We start from the raw sequence: 19,743 nt of genomic DNA on the forward strand, positions 1-19,743 counted from the left end.
CAAGCACCAGGATGTATCCAGGCCAGTGGAGTTTCCTGTGCCTGTGAATTTGGCACTTGGCAGATTTTTCTGGCTGCAGGCTCATCCAGCATAGTCTGGAAAGAAAAGACAGTCCAGTCATGTCTAAATCTGCTATTTGCTCTTACTGAAATGAACAGTGTGAGTCTTGTTGGCTCCAGGTCAGCATTAATCTGAGACTACAAAAATTACATGACTTCACTTAGAAACTTTTTCCCTTGACATCCAAGGTTTTCTGTTCTATTAAACTGTCTTTATATCAACACATGAATTTTACTTTCATTAAAAATCCCAGCCCTGTTTAAAGTGAGAACTTTGTGATTGTCTTTTTCCTACTAGATAACCTTTTCCATATTCTTGCAAAGTGGGACTCTTTCTGGAATATCTTGAGTTGCTTTTTAGAAGAAAAGGTCATTATGCATATACCAAGGAGATATCTTTTGCAGAAATACTGTATCTCCAAAGATTTATTCTAATTGTTTCTCTAAATTTAAATATCTGAAATGTATTTTGAAAATTATCTTCTATTAAAAAAATAGCATTGCAATCCTCTTCTGTCCTGTAGACCACTGTGTTCAGGATATGGCCTGGGATAATCAGAGTCTGTGACAACATTTGTACTCAAATGACAGGAAGAAAAGCCATCAAAAATGCATAAATACTGCAGGTAAAAACATTTTTTCATGTGCCATATATAATGAAAAAAGCAATCTGATCCTGTCTGTCAGAGGAAATAAAATGCATTATAAAACTGCAAAATCATTTGCCTTAAGTGGTTTGTCACTATAATAGTGATGCAATTTTCTTTAATTCAATCAGAAAACCACTGCCTTAATCTCACTAACCTCAGCAATACAGCCCTTCTGCAGAGGAGAGGTCAGGACAGCTCTGTGCCAGACTGCTTGAGCTAATCAGATTATTAATGGTGACTTTTTCTCTCCCTTTACTTGATTCTTCTGGGCTTTTTTCCCTTTGCCCCCACCCCCCCCCAACCCCCCCAAATGCAAACCAATTTACTCACCAAGCCACCACTCTGCAATTTCATTTCTAAAAGCTTTCTTAATTAGCACCAAGTTGGTCATGTCAGCTGCTTTCAACAATTCCTTTTGTATGTTATGCAAGTAATAAGCAACTGATAAAATATACAGACTGTTTCCACAAGTGGCTTGGAGTGAGCTCTTTATGCTTTCAAGCAATAGAATGTACCTTATTTAACTTCTAAAATATTAACAGGTTTGCACATATTTCCCAAAGGCACTGTATCAAAAGTTATAATTTAAACTGGATATAGTTTAAATCCTTTTGATATCCTCACTCAAGTGTGTTGCACCTGAATTTTAATGTCTGAGTTTGCTTTCAAAGGGAGTTTCCAGGTGGTTTGTTGATAATGTGCAGCACGTGGAAGATCGACAGCTGCGACTGGGAGGTTGGATGAGGTGATCATTTCAGGCCCTGCCAGCTTTGGGAATGAATGGGCTGGCTCCTCTGTGTCCCCAGCTGGTACCAGTGCGACTTTGCTCATTTAATCTGAATAAAGTGCAGATCCACTTTGTACTGCAGTGTATGTGGACAGGGAATGGGTAAGGACAGTAGCTGGTGGTGGCAGAGGGGAAACCTTTCCTCTGTACTTACCCATATGGCCTCAAGCTGTGCCAGGAGAGGTTTAGGTTGGATATTTGAAAAAAAAAAAAAAGAATCTTCACTGAAAGGGTAGAATAGGCTGCCCAAGTAAGTTCTGGAATCACCATCCCTGGAAATGTTCAAAGGACATGTAGATGTAGCACTTAGGGACATGGTTTAGTGGTGGACCTGGCAGTGCTGGGTGAATAGTTGGACTCAATGATCTTAGAGGTCTTTTCCAGTCTCAATGATCCTGTGATTCTTTGGTTCTATGGATGACAGGCTGAGATTTCACATTGCAAGGGAGGAGAAACAAGCCCTCCGTCAGCACAGACTCCTTGGAGACTGTACAAGAGTTTTGTGAAGTTTTGCTGTAAAAAGGAACACCTGTGCTTAAACTTGCAGAGATCTAAGTTCAGATGGATTTTCTAATTAACTTTTCTAATTTTAAATTAACTTCTCCCCCCTTCTCACTTTAAACAAAATAATTTCTCCTTCTTGATTTTCTCCCCCTGGCTGTACATTTCAGCTGTATTTGCTTCTTGTCCTGAATAGACTCCTATCACTGCCAAGCCCCAGTGACTCACAGCTAATTTTAAAAAAGCAGTGCTGAACAGCTTTTACCCCTGTCACACAGGAATGTGAATAGAAGAGAGAATAGAGAAGGAAAAAAAACCCCTGTCATTCCACCCTAAGACATCAGAGAGGCAAAGAATCAGGGAAATGCACACCATGGCCTTTCAGACAAAAAAATCCTGTAAAACTGCTGCTGTAGCTCCGCTGTTGTGCTTTATTTCTCCCTTATGAACGGCAATGCTGAAGCCACAAGAGGGAGCAGGGACTGGGAGAGTGTTCCACTTTCCTTTGTGATTATTCCAAGATCTAATGGAAAGTTCTGCAGGTCTGATCTCAGGACTTACAAAAAGACCTCAGGAAGCAAAGTCACTTCAGATTTATGAATGGACTTGGCTGATGTAGAAATCAAGAAGCAGATAGAGCAGCAGTTGTTCAGCTGTAGGAGCTGTTGGGAGTCAATACATTTGCCCCACATTCTTCTGCTCAGAGAAAGATTTCATCTTTCATGGCTACACAATAATTATAGAGATACTGGAGCTGATTAACAAAAACAAGAGATTTGTAAATTTAGGCAGATTGAAAATTTGGACTATACCCAGTGAGTTTAGCTGGAACAGTTTCCTGTGAGTTGCTTGCCCTCTACACTCATTTATATCCACTTGTATAAACTGGCACACTAAATTTAATTTTATTTGATTTTGCAAGAAACAGGTAACCTAAATTCATTACATTTCAATTTGGCTTGTTTATTCATCTGTTTCAGATGCATGGCTATGACATACAGAGATAGTTAAGATTAATGAGTGGCTGATTAGTAGTTGAGTTCACATATGGAAACAAAGCACCTGAAATAATTGCAGCAGGAAACCCATAAAATTTATTTTAATTGGTATGTGATGGTTTTGTTTGTTTTTGTAAGGGCCAGATTGCTTACAAAGACATTTCCTTTGTGCCACTGAAATAATACACAGGAGTGATCTTAGTCCAACAGAATAGAGTAGACACAGAAGTCAGCAGCAATTCTGGTGACTTTTTAATTTGTTGTTAGAAGGCCCTTTATTTTTGAAGGCATAGAAACATGAGCTCAGCTTTAGGTATATCCTTATCTTTCCTGCACTGAATTTTGGCCACAGAGAGACATATTGGGTATTGGGTCCAGTCCTGTTTAACATCTTTATTGATGATTTAGATGAGGGGATTGAGTCCATCATCAGCAAATTTGCTGATGACACCAAGTTGGGAGGGAGTATCGATCTGCTGGAAGGCAGGAGGGCTCTGCAGAGGGATCTGGATAGACTTGAGAGATGGGCTGATTGCAATGGGATGAAGTTCAACAAGGCCAAGTGCCGGGTCCTGCACTTTGGCCACAACAACCCCCTGCAGCGCTACAGGCTGGGCACAGAGTGGCTGGAGAGCAGCCAGGCAGAAAGGGACCTTGGAGTACTAATTGACAGGAAGCTCAACATGAGTCAACAGTGTGCCCAGGTGGCCAAGAAGGCCAATGGGATCCTGTCCTGTATCAAAAATAGTGTGACCAGCAGGACCAGGGAAGTGATCCTTCCCCTGTACTCTGTGTTGGTGAGGCCACATCTTGAGTACTGTGTTCAGTTCTGGGCCCCTCAGTTCAGAAAGGATATTGAGATGCTGGAGCGGGTCCAGAGAAGAGCAACAAGGCTGGTGAAGGGACTGGAGCACAAGTCCTATGGGGAGAGGCTGAGGGAGCTGGGGTTGTTTAGCCTGGAGAAGAGGAGGCTCAGAGGTGACCTCATCACTGTCTAGAACTACCTGAAGGGAAGTTCTAGCCAGGTGGGGGCTGGTCTCTTCTCCCAGGCACTCAGCAATAGGACAAGGGGGCACGGGCTTAAGCTCTGCCAGGGGAAATTGAAGTTGGATATCAGAAAAAAATTTTTTACAGAGAGAGTAATCAGGCATTGGAATGGGCTGCCCGGAGAGGTGGTGGATTCACCATCCCTAGAGATCTTTAAATGCAGATTGGACGTGGCGCTGAGTGCCATGATCTGGTAAATGGACTGGAGTTGGACCAAGGGTTGGACTCGATGATCTTGGAGGTCTTTTCCAACCCAATCGATTCTATGATTCTATGATTCTATGATGAGCACAACAGCAGTCAAGTGGCTCAGATATTTTTGCATTTGATGTGATTAAACATCAAGTCATAAAGAAAAGTGCAGCTTATTTAAAATAATGGATAACATTGAAATTTTGCAAAATGGGTACAAGGTCACCAGGGAATAGCTTTAAGCTGGTGAACAGAAGAAAGTTTCCAAATGTCAGATGAAATGAGAATGTTACAAAGCCTGCTAGTGAGAATAATGATCGGAAAAAAATGGTCCTCATCTGGAGATAGAACTTGAGAAAATTATGAGCAAGTTTGTATGACAAAATTGCCTGTCATACCAGCAAAGTGGGCTCAGTGGCCTAAAAAATGTCTTACAATCAACCCCTGAGGGCCTGGAAAGTGGATTTGAGTCTAAAACACCCTTTCATATAACCCACATTTCACCTGGCTGGTTTCCAGGATAAATTATTTTGGGATAAACCACTCCTCAATTTCCTTCCACCAAATGCTTTCATCTTACCTTGTAGTGCTCCTGTTGATTCCCGTGGCTCTGCTCAACAAGGAAGATGTTGGATTGACATTAATTCTGCAGTTATGGTGGTTTATATGCATGAGAAAGAAAGTCAGTGAGAAAGCCACATCTTTTCCTGATAATTTTTAAAACTGTCCCTAAAAGTATTGCTGGCAGACACAGATGGTCTGTTTGGGCCAGCCCAGACCACTCAGCCTGTGGATCATTTCTCACCTTTGTCATTTGGGGACTATGTTCAGAGAGGCACCTGGCCTGTGCACAATGAGAGGATTAGTAAATACTTGTCTAGAAAAATGTTTTTTTTTTCTTTTCCATTCTTCTTGGTCCTTACAATGAAATATGATTCAGCATCCCATGGTGGGTTTGCTCCATGCATGAGGCCTTGGGATGGACTTAATTCCTTTGCAATAAAGAGAATCCCACTCTCAGCTGGAACACAATGAACTGTGTCTCCTCTTCTTCCCTCCCCCCTTCTCCCCTCCCTTCCTTTTAATTTCAGTTGCTATTCTAATCTAGTGGGCACTGAATTCACCTTATCCTTGGGTTAATTTGATGACATTCCAACTGGGTAAGTGGCATTGTCTAGGAGAAATTTTATTTGCATTTCCAATGGGTCTGGGTGTCTAACCTTTCTAGAGTGATATCTAAGCATTATTTATTGTCTTAAATGAAAAGGGAATCATTAATATAAAAAAAGGAGACATGATCTAGTGAATAAAACAGACACTGACAAGCAAAGACATAATGCTACTTTTCCTTTTATTTCTTTTAATGGAGTTTGTTAAGTCAGCTGTTGGATGTTTCCAAATGTAGGTAAAATTACTCAATTGTAAAGAATTGCCCCTGTTAAGCTGTCTCTGTTTCTAAAATCTTAAATCCTAACCCTCCACACTGCATCAGTTCTGACCATATAATAACTGCCCCTCTGCCAGCCCTTAGAGATAATTTTCACTTTGTGAGTATTACTAACCATTTTCAGCCACGAGGGGAGCTCACCAGAAGCTGTCAGGGATGTCCCTCTTATTCATTCATTCAGAATGCACAAAACCACACCCAGAACACCTAAATTATCACTAACAATTTATCCAGACTGCTGTTTGCTGGAGTGTTTTGATATCAACATGTGCTCTGACAGCCTTGGCAGTTCTCTGATCACTATGCAAATGAAATTAGCAACAGTAAAGGGTGTGAGAGGACATGCCTCATTCTGCAAGAATCAGCTGTCTCCAGGATAATTATTTTTGTGATAAAAATCAGTCTTGATGAGGAACCTAAAAGAAGAGAATGTTGATACACATAGAATCATAGAATCATAGAATCGATTGGGTTGGAAAAGACCTCCAAGATCATCGAGTCCAACCCTTGGTCCAACTCTAGTCCATTTCCTAGATCATGGCACCCAGCGCCATGTCCAATCTGCATTTAAAGATCTCTAGGGATGGTGAATCCACCACCTCTCTGGGCAGCCCATTCCAATGCCTGATTACTCTCTCTGTAAAAAATTTTTTTCTGATATCCAACTTAAATTTCCCCTGGCAGAGCTTAAGCCCGTGCCCCCTTGTTCTATTGCTGAGTGCCTGGGAGAAGAGACCAGCCCCCACCTGGCTAGAACTTCCCTTCAGGTAGTTCTAGACAGTGATGAGGTCACCTCTGAGCCTCCTCTTCTCCAGGCTAAACAACCCCAGCTCCCTCAGCCTCTCCCCATAGGACTTGTGCTCCAGTCCCTTCACCAGCCTTGTTGCTCTTCTCTGGACCCGCTCCAGCATCTCAATATCCTTTCTGAACTGAGGGGCCCAGAACTGAACACAGTACTCAAGGTGTGGCCTCACCAATGCAGAGTACAGGGGAAGGATCACTTCCCTGGTCCTGCTGGTCACACTATTTTTGATCCAGGACAGGATCCCATTGGCCTTCTTGGCCACCTGGGCACACTGTTGACTCATGTTGAGCTTCCTGTCAATTAGTACTCCAAGGTCCCTTTCTGCCTGGCTGCTCTCCAGCCACTCTGTGCCCAGCCTGTAGCGCTGCAGGGGGTTGTTGTGGCCAAAGTGCAGGACCCGGCACTTGGCCTTCTTGAACTTCATCCCATTGGAATCAGCCCATCTCTCGAGTCTATCCAGATCCCTCTGCAGAGCCCTCCTGCCTTCCAGCAGGTCGACACTCCCTCCCAACTTGGTGTCATCAGCAAATTTGCTGATGATGGACTCAATCCCCACATCTAAATCATCAATAAAGATGTTAAACAGGACTGGACCCAACATGGTAGTTAGTTTTCTATTTGTAGGAGACAGCATGACAAGAAGTGAAGTGTGGGTAAATAAAGCCAATTTGCTGAACCAGAAACACAGAAATAAAAGACAGTAGGAGTTGAACATGAATCGAATGAAGAAAAAGAATATGCAACTTCCAGTTCTTTCAGAATTGATACAGGAAAGTAGATGAAGAGTTAATTATATTTTTTTTCCCTCATACATGCACAATAAATATATAATTTATACTGAGTTGGTGCAAACAAGCTCTTCCTGGGTATTTGTTAAATTCCAGCTGGGAATGGGAGGAGGCTGGGGCACTGAAATGTAGGGTGTTAACTTCATTTGCAGTGAAGCCATGGAGTGCTGGCAATTTTATGTCTGCTTTATTCGGGAGTATCGGCAATGCTGACTTAGGATGTACTATTTAAAGAGATGATGACTCACCAGAAAGAAATAGGTTTCAAGCCCACCTGGAAACTTCAAAAATATGAGGTCAGATATGAGTCAGTACTTGTGATTGGCAAGTCATGCTTGCATATGAGGAGCACCTTTTTCCCAGAGGCAAAAGAAAAACTGCTGAGCCGAAGGATAAATCTGGGGGAAGAAAAACAAAGGAGTAAACAGAGAATAAACAGATCACTTTGATAAATTCAGAAGACTGTTTTCAATACCCTGACTTAAAATCCTGTTAGTCCTATTCTTAGCTCAATTGTAGAGATGGAAAACTGGACTCTGAGACTGTTTGGCAAGACCAAAGGGACTATGTCCAGGATGAAGACCTGGTTTGTGGGTTACTCTGAAATTAGGCTGATATAACCTTTGCAGCTTTATAGGTAGAGTGGGAAGCAGGTGCTTTGTGACCATGACAAACCCTTGTATTTTTTATTAAAGAGATCTGGTCTTGGTCCCATGAGTAAGGCTGAGAGCTGTGAGACAGCAGAGCATGCTATAAGGTCACGGAGACACGGCTCGGTAAAGTGAGCTCAGGGAGAAAAAAAGGATTTCATTTCTTTCATCACTAGGGTCCATTACTCTTCCTTTCTGAAGAATGATGATTGTCTTAGATTTGGCATTGTCTGCTTTTTGTGATAATCCAGTAGAAAACAGTTTCTATTAATTACTATAATGTGCTGCCCTAATCATCAAAATGCTCCTGGGCAAAGCTTATTGGAGTAAAACCTTTTTTTTTTTTTTTTTTTTTTTAAGAAAGGAATAAAGGATATAGATTTATTTCCACTCTGCCTGTGATAGTTCTAGAAAGTTTGTTTTCTGGATGAAATTTGTGGGTTTGGATGGAAATTTTTTTCATCTGTATCTTCTTTTGTCTGGGAAGTGCAAACTATAATTTGAGGATGAAATTGGATCTTTCAGTAAAAGAGTTGGGTGAAAACCCATATTAATCAAGTTCATTCCTGATGACCTTGTATCCAGTACAATAAATGTGGTCATGAAAAGATCATGAAGCCCTGGAAGTCTCCTTTGTGTCTCTTTCCCTAAGAATTTCATCAAAGTTATCAGAACCCAATAAAATGTGTTAGTTTTGACAGCCCAACATGTTTTGCTGAAAATGTTCTGGACAGTTCTACTTCCAAGCTGATGAAAGATAAAAAAAAAAGAAAAAAAGCCATTTCCTTTCTGAAAAAGGCAATTGTCATTATACTTTTCAATGTATTGTTTTCTGAAAGTGACATAATTCTTTTGTGGAGGGCTATTGAAATTATGGTGATCATTTTAGCTTTCTGAAGTAATGAATGGCATAACAGAAACTAACATGTTCACTGTTTAACTGAAAGGGATCGAGTGGTTGTCTCCTAGGAAACAGGAAAGAAAGGATTTGGGTGTCTTTTAAAATGTGAATTATAGAAAATACACACATTCGCAGTCACATGGTGAAAAGATGTGCCATAAAGTGTGTAATTACTGCTGTAAATGCCAAAGAATGGCATACAGATTTTCTGGAAAACCTCAAAATCTTCCTAGTTTCAGAACTTGAGAGTTAAAATTTCTTCCAATAGTCAACATTTACTTAGGACTGGAATTAAAGCCTGGGTGAAAAAAAAAATATATATATATATTTGCCTCTTTCCTTAAATTAGCAGCAACAGAACTGAACTTAAGACAGTGTCTGGATATTTCAGTCAGAGTAGCACTGATGTACAGCAGAAAAGAAGGGTCTCTGGGCTTGATGCAAGAAGGGGAAAATGAGAGAAAACAAAAGACAAGGGGAGAAGTAGAAAAGGGGAAAACTTTGGGCAATCCGGCTTGTGCTTCTGATGCTATCAAGGAAGCAGAAGAGTGAAGGCAAAGATTTCTTGATGGAGCATCTCTTTAGAAAAGCACTTTCCAACTTATTATAACTCCTGTCTCAGGGACAGCAACAACATCTGCGAGGAAGGTATTTCAGGACATTGGAATAAGAAAGGTGAGCTGCAGAACCCTGGCTGTGTCACTGCCCATGGCAACTCCCTGCTGCGACTGTGCCTCAAGCCAGACCTTGATCTGCACCCAAAAGTATGCTGCCTGTAATTAGGCATAACACAAAGCAAGCCAGAGTTTTCAGGTAGAAATCTGTGAAGAATGCTCTAAACAAAACCTTTGGTGACACCTTGCAAAAGGTTGTCTGGTTTTGCAGATTTCTCAACTTGTGGAAAGCTTTAAAGCTTTCTACTTCCAATTCAGTTTTACCAAAAAAACCCCACACAAGACATCATTGGATCTTTCCTCAAATATGTAACTCATATAATCACAGAATGATTTGGGCTGAGAGTGACCTTAGACCACCTAGTTCCAAACCCCCTGCCATGGACGGGGACACCTTCCACTAGCCCAGGTTGCTTCAAGTCCTGTCCAAAGTGGCTTTGGACACTTTCAAGGATGGGACAGCCACAGCTTCTCTGGGCAACCTGTTCTAGTACCTCACAACCCTTATAGTAAAGAATTTATTCCTACTATCTAATCTAAATCAAGGCTACAGATCATCATCTCCATCCCTGGTCATTCTTAGTCCAAATGTCTCTTCAGCATGTTGGCTGTCCTGTTGGCAAAGATGGTTTTGCCACACTTAGTCCGATGGAACTTGTGTCTTTCTGGAAGTTGTTTCCCTGGGGCAGGGAATGCCTTCAGTTGTCCCCTGCCCCAGCCTGCCTTGGAAACCCCTCACCACTCCCAGCCCCTGCATCTTCCAGGGACCTGCTGGCTTTGTTGAGTCCTGACACCAAACAGGTTATTAAATCCAGTTTTGTCATGCTGTAGGAAAAGAAACCCCAGGTAATAAATAAGTGTTGTGACTGCATTTAAGGTTTGTGAATAGCACTTAATTTATATTTGCTAATAATTTTTCAAGTGAGAAAATGGGAGAAATTGTTAAGTGAAGGTTTGGTGTTCTGGTTGCAATAGAGAACCTCCCATTCCATATTTTTAGCAGCTCAATTTGTAAGATAACAGGACTTAGGTTAACCCCACACTTCAGCCAGCCCCACTGCCTTGTGTGGGAAGGGCTGAGAACAGAGAGGGGACAGGCAGCTCCTGCAGCTCTCAATCTGTGCAAGAACCTGATAATGCACTGTTGCTTGATTATGCAACTGAGCTCTGAAAACTATGAAAGCCTAGGCAGCATTCTCTTAAATGGATTTTTCTTGAAGCAGTCAAATTAGTGAACAGGAGGAATTAGATCACACCATTTGCTTTGGTATTCTCACGAGGAATTTTTGGTCTCATTAACTCCACAGTTCGTAGAAGCTGTTAGTATCTCAAACTACAAAAGGATTTGAGAAGCCTATTGAAAACAATAAACCCAATAATTTAATCCTTTCCAGTGCTTTGTAACATCATCTCTGTTGAGACCAAACTGAGTTGGTCTCAGTGGTCTTGTCATATTGAGTGCTGAATGAGTACTGAAGAGAACAGTCATTTCTTATTAATACTGTTTTCTTTTGGCTTTTGGCCTTTGCTCCTTTGCCTTCTGCCACTTGCTTGTTGGAGTGGAGAGGATGAACTGCCCTGAGTGATATGAAGCTGAAGAGCTGTGGAGAGCAGTAGCTGCTGTGAACCCTGCCCCCACCAGAACAGAACAACACAAATCTTGCATATTCAGGTAGATTTAAGATCAGCAAAGTTTATTTTTACCTTATTTAAGCACCTTCCCAATGTGAGACTCCTGAGCACAGGCAAGTTCATGCTGAGAGGGTCTCTGGTTCTCGGTACTCTCCTGCTGCAAAAAATAAAGCACCCCCCCCCATATTTTTTTTGTATTGTTCTAAATTTCCCCCACTACACAAGAAGAACAAATAAAAATAATTTCCCTCAATAGTAGGCTGTTGCATTCTCATCAGACATGTTTTGCCCTGGCATTACTGAGTTTTTCCCCTTTCTGTGCTCACCCTGCCTTTTGTGGTCCTGAAGTCTCTTCAGAACTGCCCATCTAACTTCTCCATTAAGCCAGATTATTTTTGGTTATTTTTGTTTTCAGAGTTTAATAGAAAATGACATTCAAGTTCAACTAAGTAAAAATACTCTCTTTATCAATGAAATATTTCAGTATTTTAAAATTATTTTCTTTAAATTAAGCAGACAGTCAGTAAGTCATTTTCTATCCCCACTTCTCTTCTGTCAGCGTTTGAATTAGGTCATAGGTTTGACTGAAACTGGGATTTTTCTGGATAAATTAATTAACTATTTCATGTTCAAGTGATTTCTTACGCTAGTAATCAAGTCAACATTTTTAGATGTCATCTACATGCAGAAAGCATTGTACAGTTTATGTAGCAATGATTATGGCATATAATGTGTTTTTGATAACCATAGACACACACATGTACACGTATGTGTATGTACAGGTACCACGTGCCATCTCAGGGGTTTAAGAACAGACCTGTCTTGATTTTGTCTGGGATAAAATTAATTTTCTTCCTTGCCCTTTCCAGTATCTGGTGCAGTGCCGTGTTTTGGATTTAAGATGAGAATAATTTGGATAACACACTGATGTTTTAGCTGCTCCTGAGCAGCACTAACACCAAGTCAAACACTTTTGAGCTTCTCACACTGCCTTGCCAGCAAGCTGGTTGGGGGGAACAAGGAGCTGGGAGAGGACACAGCCAGGACAGCTGACCCCAACCGACCAAAGGAATTATCCAAGCTGTATGGCATCATGCTGAACAACAAGATTGGGAGCTGGGACTGCTTACTGCGTGGGATTGGGCTGGGTGGTGAGAAATTGCATTGTGCATCACAGGTTTTGTATATTTTTATACTTATTAACATTATAATTATTATCATCATCATTATTGTCATTATCATCATTATAATTCTTCTCCTCCTTCTCCTTCTCCTTCTCCTTCTCCTTCTCCTTCTCCTTCTCCTTCTCCTTCTCCTTCTCCTTCTCCTTCTTCTCCTTCTCCTTCTCCTTCTCCTTCTTCTTCTTTCTTCTTCTTTGTTGCTATTATTTTTCCTTCCAAGGTTTTCTGTTCTATTAAACAGTCTTTATATCAACATCTGAGTTTATTCTCATCAAAAATCCCAGCCATATTTAAAGTGAGAACTTTGTGATTGTCTCCTTTTGCTGCTACATGACCTTTCCTACACTCTTGCAAAGTGGGGTTTTCTGGAATACCGTGATTTGTTTTTGGAGGCAGAGGTCATTATGCATGTGCCAAGGTGATATCTTTTGCAGAGATACTGGATCTCCAAAAATTTATTCTAATTGTTTCTCTAAAGTTAAGTAATTGAAATATATTTTCAACCTCCATTTCAAATTTTTTTTTCTATTAAAAAAATCCAAATAATCTGCAAATGCCAGCATCCAAAGGCATTTGGTAACACACACATACACACACACAGACACACACATATGTTTTTTGATATATCATCACCATCACCTAAAGAAAACCCAAACCATGAAGACAGACGGTATGATGGAGGATAAACCCCAAACAAACCAAAACCAGTGGTAGAGAATGCATTTTCAATTTTATAAATGATTGATGAACAAATAATTATAATCTTTAAAATCTGATGCTGTTCGTCGGTTACAAAAAAATAAGACTGTTCTTGGGAGTTTCTTGAATTAGCCTTAAAATTCTTTTTAGAGAAGTAGACACAGGCATTTTTGCCAATATTGGCATATGTGTATATGCATTTCTGTGCAAGTTTATTTATGCAAATATAAAAATATTATTCCTATAACTTCCTGGACCTTATTCTTGTAAGAGTATTTGTAGCCACCTGCTAAAACGTCAACGAAAATGAAAATTTTCTCATGACTGAACCTCAGAATGTAGTACATTATTCCTGGGTTTGGATATGCACAGAGTGTCTCTTTCTGTGTCCCACAGATCTTATTGCACAGCACCACCAATGCCACTCCAATCGCTCCAGACTAAGCCAGGAGTTGTCTTTAAAATGTTTTGGCTAAACACTGTGTTGAGTCATCTCCAAAGATCACACACAGGATTAAGGATTCACTGATGGCTGTTGTAAGTCTTTCTTCCCAGGTGAAAATGTGAGTTACAAGAGAAAGCACTTGCATAAATTCATGGAGGTGCAAAGGGAAACCAATTAGGGCCATTCTTGCCTTAAAAGACAAGGCCAGGTTGGATGCTGCCCTGAACAACCTGACCTAGTGAATGGAATCCCAGGACATGGGAGGAGGGTTGGCACTAGGTGATATCTAAATCTATCACTAGGTGATATCCAATCTAAACCATTCTATGATTCTGTGAGATAACTAGTCACACCAGCAGAACCAGTGTGTGAGGCAGGAAGAAAGGCACAACACCAGGAGGATCATTCAGGGTTAGTACCTGTGAAATTTCTTCCCTCTGACAAAAAGCTGCCACTTTTAATTATTAATCTGGCAAAATCAGCATCTGCAAACCACTCCCAAGTCAGAAATGGATTTCTCAGTCAGCATTATCTGGCCTCTGACTGATGCAGGTTTTTATTGTCATAAAACTGGCTGCTCTCCTCCCTGGCAACAGCGCAGCTTTCACAAGTGGCTGGGTGTCTGCTCATGGACATGGTTCTTTCAGATGTCACTTCTAGTCTCTTCACCTCAAGATATCATGAAATGGAGCCAGGTACATGTAAATAAGATTCTCACATAATGCCACATGTCGCTTTCCTTCTACTCTTCACAGATGTGACATGCTTGTTCTTTGCACACATTAAAAAAAGCCAGTTGGAAAAGGAAGCAGAGGGTGACTTCTGAGGAACTCAAGTGAAAGCTGATCTACTCCCTCCTGCTCTGCTATAAATCCTGCAAGTCTGTGTAAAGTACTTTGCCAATCCACATAATATTGGACACAAGTTGACCAAGTTGTCCAATAAGATAAGTTCCAAAGAGGCATATACAATCATACAGCCATTATGAATTGGTGTTATTTTAATATAGTTATAGAATATATTTTAATTAATAAATAACACATGTTTCTTTCTTACACCTTTCTTGCCAATGGATTTGCATTCTGCCTCCATTGAGCTGCCCAATGTTCTCTCTAGGCCAAGATACTGTGGTGTGGAGATGAGCCCATTTTGGAGAAACCACAATACACAGCCAAATCCAGAGCCTTTAATTATGGGTAAAGGATCCAAAAATCCAAAAATAAATTAAGCAGGATCCAACTTTCCTACTAAGCCAGCATGTTAGTCTCCCTCACCCACCCAACAGAATGTCTCAAGAAAAGCTGACCAGGCATTTTCTGACTTTTTTTAAACATTAAAAAATTGTTAATTAAAAGATCTGTATTCAGCATCTTTTGTCAAATCCAAGAGAAGCTTCATAAAAAATAAGATAGGATGAAATGAAGATATTGTTTCCATCCTTTTGCCTCCACAGCTTCCCCTTCACCACCCCTGGTGTGCCATGGAGTCCTGCTAATAAAATAAACCAAGCACAGCTGTAACAGGTCTGCTCAAGCAGCAAGGCAGCTCTGAATGCACAAACATCAGAGTGGATCTCTGCTATTATCTCACAGGTAATTACTGACTTATAATATTTGTTGAAATGCAAATAAAAGTAAGACTTTGCTATAGCAATAAAAATATTTCAGGTTCATTTTTGTTCAGCAAAATAATGCTGATAATTATATATTCATAGTGGCACCTATTTGAGCTGTCAGCTTGAAACTTCAAAGACAGCATCATCTTGGTCTTTTACATAAAGATATATGGCCTTGTCATTTAGTTATTTTATGTATAAAAGAAATACAGATTGGTGCAATTGTCTAAATGTTAGAACTGACTTCATCCTATGAAGTGATTATGATCAAATGTTTCCAGATAATAGGAATATTTTATGTTTGTTTTGTTTTACCATTAGCATTTTTCATCAGCCAAACAAATCAGCATTCTTTATTCTAATATCCACCTTTAATCATTGCAAAACCCACGAAAATTATTCTAGATGTACAGTAGCCTAGACATCCTTTCTTTCTCTCATGTGTTCAGGAATGTATTTTCAAAACCATCTGCTGCTGTGAATGTGGGGTGGGATGTCCTTTAATGGGATCTCCAGGAGATTAATGGTTTCCTGACAATCTCTGATTTCAGGCCAAACAAATCCTCATGTATCTCCCCATCAGTCAGAAATATGCTGGCATGTCTCTCAGTGCCCTCATCTGCTCCTCGCATTTTGAAATGAGTTCAGCCCCATTGCTTAGATCAGAAGAAGGGAGCTGAATTCCCTGCCTTGTGCAGACTTGCAGAATGTCTTTACATTTTCCTGGGATTCAGCTCCTCATCTGTAAAATGGGAATTTTACTATTTAAGTGGAGGGCAGGAGCCTGAGGACAAATGAAAGAGAATTCAGCTGTACCAACATATCAGTGAGAGCCACCGTGAACTGGAGCACTTTTGCAGATATACAGCACAACAGGGATCTGGGAAGTGCATGAGAACCTGGTTTAATGTCTTCAAAAATTTTACATGTTTGATCCAGAATAGCAATGTTGTTAAAGTGTGACAGGTTTTAAGTTATCAAAATACATTAAAAAAAACAGCCCCAAACCAAACCAAACACAAAACAAACTGTGAGAGTAACAACTTCTGGAATTTTAAAGTTCATAAAGGAACAGTACAAATAGAGAGTCAGTCTACATTCTGATAGTTACTTGAAAGTTTTTCTGTCCCATGAGAAGCTGCTGAGAGTGGGAGTGAAAGCAGCCAGGAGGTAATTAGGGTCTTGTAGATCAATACTGTCCCTCCACTGCCCATGGTTAAATGGTCCTGGATTAGAAAAGGCCTTTTAAGTAAGATGAGCATCAGTAAGGGTGAGTTCTGGGTTATCTGTGAGGCAACACCACAGTCTTGCTGCAGGTCTGGTGTCTCCAGTTGGGTACTTGAAACATTCCTTTGCTCATCAGCATTGAAGTAGGTCACAGGTGCTACATTTCTGGATGACGAGAGATGGAATTACTTTTAAAAATGCCTAATTGAGATGAAAAAATCCTATTAGGAGTAATGGAATTTGCTGGGTTGCTCAGCTTCAGTGCCCAAAAATTGACAACAAATCTCACTGAAATCAGAAGGGATGTAGTAGCTCCACATCTCTGAGGAGCTTGTGTTGTCAGTGAAATTGTGCATACAAGCTAAATTTTTCATTGTTCCTATTTTGTGATGACATTGACTATAATCCCAGTATTATCATATTCAGACTGATTTGTAAAGTTACTCTGTAGCCAGTCTTGTAAAGTGAAGATGTGATTGCTATTGCTGTTGCTACCTATTTTCATATGTAAAACTAGTGGGGAAATTGTGTAAAATGATACCTGAGAGATAAAAAAACCTAATCAATACCTTTATTGGACCAAATATTCCCACTGAGGTAGTCATTCCTCACACTGCAGAAATCTCTTGGAGGAACAGCAGCTTTTTAAATGTTTTCCTGTGCTGTTGTGTTGGGAAGTGGATCAGTAATTACAAAAGAGCTCCTTTATTTAAAAGTTACTTAGAATAAAGGAATCTGTGGGGAACTGAGTTTATCAAGCCCCAGGAGCTCCTCTGAGCTCCAGTGAGGGAGTGGAGACATGCACGCTTGGATTATTTCCTATCCTCCTTAAGAAAGATTAACATGTGGAAGAAAAAATATGCAAATGCATGCTAGAAAATGTAAATTAAAATCTTAACATGTTTCTGGTTAGTTTTAATAACCACTAAACAAAATCCAATTGCCACCAATAGACTCCTACTGTGTTTTAAAGGTTTTGACCATGCCTTTAAAAAAGAAGAAATTTCTTACAGTCTCTTCCAGCTCAAGCAGAAGTTGCTTAGGGCAACAATGTGTGAGTAAAGGGCAATGTCTGTCTGATCTTTTTATGTAATAAAGAATGTCAGACCAGATTATTGCTGTTGTCCCTTCCAGCTCTCACACCTCAGAAATGACACACTTGCATGACCAGACACTAAGACATGTGCCCTGGTTTTTTCTTGCTCACAGGGGGCATCAAGTTACTGATGCAGCTCCAGCTGAATGGTTGTATGAACAGGGAAGCTGGCAAAGAGTAAATGATGCTCATTCGTGAGGTTTTGGTGTTCACAAGAGGTAACAGAACCCCACCATGACTTTTTTTCCAATATATGTTTGGGCCTGATACAGCTTTTAAGACAGGGAAAGTAAAAAAAAAAAGTGTTTGGAATCCTCAGTTTTGATGTATAATTTGAGGGGCTTAGAAGAAATCATAAATGCCAGGTGTGCAATTAGGTTTTAATCCTGGTAAATTGACTTGAAGATACACTTAAAAATATAACAGGTGAAGGAAGGAGCTTGAGCACTCCTGTTCAATTGCTAGCAAACCTGCAGCATGATTTTGACTCCTGTGAGCTTTCATTCTAGGAAAATTTATGCACTGTTTCCAATAGAGAGTCTGGACTCTCTCCTGAGAGAAAGACTGATTAGCTACTTGGATGCCACTGTTTCAATGTCACTTGTCCCCAAGGCCATGGAAAACTTACAGGTTGGTTTAGTTTAGCAACACAGACATGCCCTAAGGGACTGAGCAGTGGCAGCATCCTAGCAATGAGTGGAAAATTAAGTGTATGTTTGTAAGAACACAGGTTTCCGGGGCTGATCAATCTGTGCTCTACATGTGCTCTCTGCTAACATGCTCTGCAGTAGAATTGAGCTCACTGGCCTTGCTGTAAACACTGGTGGGTACCAGATGTTCTGGTACTATTGACACAGTGTTTTGCCTCATAGTCTCTTTAAACTGTGAAAAATCCCATTCTTTGGGATGTGTCAGCTGGTAACTCTCTCTCTCTCTCTCATGTGATGCCTGGACCATTTCCAAGTCACTCAGCAGAGAGCTGGAAAGGAGTTGTCTGCTCCAGCCAGGTCAAGCTGCCATAAGGTGTTGCAAAGGGACAGCTCTCCATCTGAACTAATTTAAAACTGAAAAAATTGTGTTGTGAGTTTTCCTGAAAAACGGATGTCAAGGAGAAAGGATCTTACAGGTTATCCAAAATTATATTTGCTTGTGGATTTCCTGTAAAGTTGTACTCTTAAGATAAGGAAAGAGATTGCTCTTTAGTAGTGGTCAGTAAAGCAGCAAAGGACTGAAAAACAGTTTAAAAAATGGTTTCCTCAAGGGCAAAATTGATATAGAAGACACTGTTCCCACTCTTCTGAAAGCAGACTCCCAAATCATGACAGCATTTAATTGAGCCTCAAACCCAGGGTATGGCCTTTGAGTGGCCACATTCCAGAAAGAGCTGCCATTCTTGAACCCCAGACTGAAAAGAGGATGATACAGGAGAAACTGCCAGAAATAAATGTAAGACTTTGTTCTTTCCCTGAATTCAGTCAGATAAACTGTCTAACATTCTAGTTCATTATGGTTTTTACATATTGGATTTTTGAAAGCAAGCTGAAGGGTTACTGCCTGATATCTAGTTATTCTGGTGCAGACTGCTAAAGACTGTTTAAGTCTCTCACTTAGCTTGCCCTTTCAACTATTTCTAGTGTGGGTCTTGAAGAAAGTGGATTTAAAATAATAATAGTGTTTCAAGCACCTGATGGAATTCATTTTAGACCATAAATGTGTTCACAGAACTAATATTGCAAACTGCAGAGCTCCCTCCCTGTATGTACATTCAAATACAGTTGTAGATGTAGACACAGGTATTGCCAAGCTACTGATGTCATGTTTGCAGGTGAGTGGCAGACTGGCAGATCTTTAGCAGTTGAAGGGCAAGAGAAATCAGAGTCCCTGTGCTGCAGGGACAGTCTTTTATTGTGTGGTTCTGTGCATCTGTGCAATTTGCTTAACCTCATAAAGATCTGCTTTAGCCATTTGCATTTTGTTTTCTGTCACCACATTTTTTATGTCACTTGGAAGGTTGAAACAATATCTGTGAAGGAAAGTGCAAAACATGATATGAGAACTAATGTTCTAATGTTCATTTCCAGACCTGTTGGATTTCAGATGAGGATGAACTGATGTCCCAGAAGGACTTCATGTGTATATGGCACGTGTTAAATTACTCTGAATTGTTGCTGCAGCATCACTGATGTCTCATATCTGCAGAGGTAGTTTGTTACAAGAATTAAATCACATCAAAAGCCTTCAAATATTTGACCATATGTTATATCACTGATTTATTTTATCTTTTCCTTTAGCAGTATATGTGACAAGTTTTGCATTTATTTTTGTTTTCATTTTTCTATTTGTTTTGCT

Source organism: Pithys albifrons, chromosome 5, assembly GCF_047495875.1.
Source record: "Pithys albifrons albifrons isolate INPA30051 chromosome 5, PitAlb_v1, whole genome shotgun sequence".
In the NCBI taxonomy this organism is placed as follows: Eukaryota; Metazoa; Chordata; class Aves; order Passeriformes; family Thamnophilidae; genus Pithys; species Pithys albifrons.